This window comes from Triticum aestivum, chromosome 3B (genome assembly GCF_018294505.1).
Source record: "Triticum aestivum cultivar Chinese Spring chromosome 3B, IWGSC CS RefSeq v2.1, whole genome shotgun sequence".
Classification (NCBI taxonomy): domain Eukaryota; kingdom Viridiplantae; phylum Streptophyta; class Magnoliopsida; order Poales; family Poaceae; genus Triticum; species Triticum aestivum.
In genome coordinates, this window is record NC_057801.1 from 424090798 (window position 1) to 424095486 (window position 4689).

Below are 4689 nucleotides of genomic sequence, written 5' to 3' on the forward strand. Positions count from 1 at the left end.
TGGCCTCCATCGGGGCGCAATTAAATCTTGATGTAGACGCCACACTACGAGAATTCCTACGCAAAAATTGGGACATTTTTCCTTGGCACCCTTCAGACATGCCAGGAATCCCACACAGGCTGGCCGAGCACAGCCTAAACATCCTAAAAGGATTCAAGCCTGTCAAACAGGCTCTTCGGCGTTTCTCTGAGCCTAAGAGACAAGCCATGGGAGAGGAGCTAGCCAAACTACTAGAGGCCGGATTCATCAGAGATATAAAACATCCGGATTGGCTAGCAAACCTGGTGATGGTACCAAAGAAGGACAAATCCTGGCGCCTATGCGTCGATTTCAAGGACCTCAACAAGGCTTGCCCAAAGGATCCCTTCCCCCTCCCCCGCATCGATCAAATTATTGACGCCACCGCAGGACACGATTCATTGTGTTTCCTCGACGCATACTCCGGCTACCATCAAATTAAGATGGCAGAGCCAGACCAAGCCGCAACGGCATTCATCACCCCATACAGCCCATTCTGCTTCAACACAATGCCCTTCGGGCTCAAAAACGCCGGCGCAACATATCAGCGCATGATTCAGACATGTCTGGCAAACCAGATCGGCAAAATAGTGGAGGCATACATAGATGACGTGGTCGTCAAAACCAAGCATGTCGAAACTCTAGTAGACAACTTGAGGCTCACATTCGATAACCTCCAAACATATGACATCAAGATTAATCTGGAAAAATGCGTTTTCAGTGTATCAGCCGGAAAGCTCTTGGGATTTGAGGGAGTCCTCAATTAGGGGGTGTCCGGATGGCCGGACTAAGACCTTTGGCCGGACTCCTGGACTATGAAGTTACAAGATTTAAGACTCCGTCCCGTGTCCGGATGGGACTTTCCTTGGCGTGGAAGGCAAGCTTGGCGATACGATATGAAGATCTCCTCCCATTGTAACCGACTCTGTGTAACCCTAGCCCTCTCCGGTGTCTATATAAACCGGAGAGTTTTAGTCCGTAGGACGAACAACAATCATACCATAGGCTAGCTTCTAGGGTTTAGCCACTCCGATCTCGTGGTAGATCTACTCTTGTACTACCCATATCATCAATATTAATCAAGCAGGAGTAGGGTTTTACCTCCATCGAGAGGGCCCAAACCTGGGTAAAAACATCGTGTCCCTTGTCTCCTGTTACCATCCGCCTAGACGCACAGTTCGGGACCCCCTATCCGAGATCTACCGGTTTTGACACCGACATTGGTGCTTTCATTGAGAGTTCCGCTGTGTCGTCACCATCAGGAAGGATGCCGCATCCCGTCTTTAAAGACGGCGTCGTTGCTAAAGGAGCTTTGGCTGTCGGCTAGGCAGGTTTTTGATGACCGCCTGTCCGGCCGCCGCGCCGACGATGACCTCTCGGGCCATCGAAAGCAATCTTCACATCGGCTCGGAGCTTGCTGAGCAGTTAGATCCGATGGAGCTCCTCTCCCTGAACGAGCTCTTGGATCGCATCGCGGTCCTGGGAGTCGCTACTGATTACGACCAGGTTGGGCTTAAATCCGATCAGAGAGAGGTTGACTCTCTACAGATCACCCATCATGTCGAAGTGGTGGAAGAACAATGCGGCGAGTCTTCGCCCGCCCTAAGGGCCAGATGTGTCCGGATTCCCGATCCCTCCGAGCCGGATACCCGTGGAGGGGAGGATGTCGCCCAAACCTGAACCTGAAGTCAGGCAGCAGGCCCGATTCATTGAATAATATCCAAGAAAGCAAGCTTCCAAATTCGGAAACCGCTTGGCCCCTGAATCTTACATCGGGCAGGGTTCCGGATTTAATTCCACCCACCCACCCAACTATACGGGATTTATCCCTAATACGGCAAGAGCCCGGAGAAACAGTACACCACTACTGGGCCAGATTCCTCCTGGTTATGAACAGGATAAAGGACTGTCGTGAGAAAGAAGCAGTTTCACTCTTCTGTAACAACTGCACGGACATCGGAATCCTCAACGCCATAAGTCGCCGCGAAATTACACTATTCGCCGACTTGACATCCATAGTATGAAAGTACTGTGCGACTGAAAGCGTTTGGAAAACCTAAGATAAATTCTGGGACAATCCGGCCCCAAATATAACACAAGTCCGAAACAAAAGGGCGCATTATCGCCAGGCATCTGAGCCAAACATCAAAAAACAAAAACCCTCTACAGGGTATGGGACCGTACTGGAAGGATGGCTCAATGGACCCTATAAAATTCATAATTCAGGGGAAGCCACACCAACGCACAGCCTTGGAGCATGTTGGATACTACGACAGGTGGCCTGAAGTGGCGAGGAGCTTTTAACTCCAGCACCCGAAGAATACCTCCCCAGTACGGTGTCGACAGTCTTCGAGACCTTCACATCAAACAATGCAAGGAAACGAACGCTCCACAACCTTGCCGAAGTCTACCAAGTAGCAACAATAAACCCATGGAGTGACACGGCTATCACCTTTAATGCCAGTGACGAACCTAAATTCCGGACAGCCCGACCACCAGCCGCATTGGTCCTCAGTCCGATAGTGGACGGCTTCCGACTTACAAAGGTACTCATGGATGGCGGCAGCGGACTCAACCTCATCTACGAGGAAACCCTGTGAAAAATGGAAATTGACTGGAGCCGCATTGAGCGAAGCAACACAACTTTTAGGCATTATCCGAGGCCCTAGCGGCTGAGGAATTAACTGTGTTGCGCTCTACGGTGGATAGGGACGATGTGATACTAGACAAGAGATCCAAGTCCACCTCTTTTAAACCAGTGGACGAAATAGTCAAATTCCAAGTCCATCCAACGGACCCTACAAAAACGGCCTCCATCGGGGCACAACTAAAACCTGATGTAGACGCCGCACTAAGAGACTTCCTGCGAGAAAATTGGGACATTTTCGCCTGGCACCCCTCAGATATGCCAGGAATCCCACGCAGACTGGCTGAGCACAGCCTGAACATCCTAAAAGGGTTTAAACCCGTCAAGCAGACTCTACGACATTTTTCCGAACCCAAGAGACAAGCCATGGGAGAGGAGCTAGCAAAACTGCTGGAAGCCGGATTCATCAGAGACATAAAACATCCGGACTGGCTAGCAAACCTGGTGATGGTACCAAAGAAGGACAAATCTTGGCGCCTATGTGTCGATTTCAAAGACCTAAACAAGGCCTGTCCAAAGGACCCTTTCCCACTCCCCCGAATTGATCAAATCATCGATGCCACCGCAGGACATGACTCATTGTGTTTCCTCGATGCATACTCTGGCTACCACCAAATCAAGATGGCAGAGTCAGACCAAGCCGCAACGGCATTCATCACCCCATATGGCCCATTATGCTTCAACACGATGCCCTTCGGGCTCAAAAACACCGGCGCAACATATCAGCGCATGATTCAGACATGTCTGGCCAACCATATCGGCAAAACAGTTGAAGCATACGTAGATGACGTGGTCGTCAAAACAAAACACGTCGATACTCTAGTAGACGACTTGAGGCTCACGTTCGACAACCTCCGAACATATGACATTAAGCTCAACCCAGAAAAATGCATTTTCGGCATACCAGCCGGAAATCTCTTGGGCTTCATCTTATCCGGTAGAGGAATTGAAGCAAACCCAGCCAGGATCCGAGCTCTGTCACAATTGGATACCCCAAAGGACCTCAAACAGATACAAAAACTGACAGGATGCATGGCGGCTCTAAGCCGCTTTATCTCCCGCTTAGGAGAAAAGGCATTACCCCTCTATCGCCTCCTGCGGCGCACCGACCACTTCGAGTGGATGGATGCCGCCACGGCCGGACTCGAAGAAATAAAAGCCATACTGGCAACAAATCCGGTCCTGGCCGCGCCCAACACGGGCGAACCAATGCTATTATACATTGCGACAACCCATCAAGTTGTAAGCGCGGTGCTCGTCGTCGAACGAGAAGCGGACGGACACAAGTTCCCCCTCCAAAAACCAGTGTACTACGTGTCCACTGTACTAACTCCATGCAAGTCACGGTACCCGCATTATCAAAAGATAGCGTACGCGGTGTTCATGGCATCCCGGAAGCTGCGACACTACTTTCAAGAGTGCTCCGTAACAGTGGCATCCGAAGTACCCCTTAATGATATTATAAACAACCGCGACGCAACGGGCCGGATTGCCAAATGGGCCATCGAGCTCCTCCCATTCGACATAACCTACAAGCCAAGGCAGCTATTAAGTCGCAGGTTTTGGCCGACTTCATCGCCGAATGGACTGAAGTCGAACTCCCTAAAGAGTACGGTGCATACTCCAACTGGATCATGCACTTCGACGGATCCAAAATGTTGGCTGGCCTGGGGGCTGGCGTCGTTCTGACGTCCCCAACCGGAGACATAGTCCAATATGTACTTCAGATAATGTACACGGATTCCAACAACGCAGCCGAATATGAGTCCCTTTTACATGGCCTCCAGATGGCAGTCTCCATGGGCATTCAGCACCTAGAGGTCTGGGGGGATTCAAACCTCGCAATATCCCAAATAAATGGAGACTTCGACGCCAAGAATCCGAAAATGGCAGCTTACCGCAACGCCATCTTAAAGATGTTAGCTCGGTTTGAGGGGCTTGAATTTCATCACATAGCCCGGGAAAATAACCAAGCAACAGACGTGTTGGCACGCATTGGCGCCAAGCGCGAGGCCGTCCCTCCC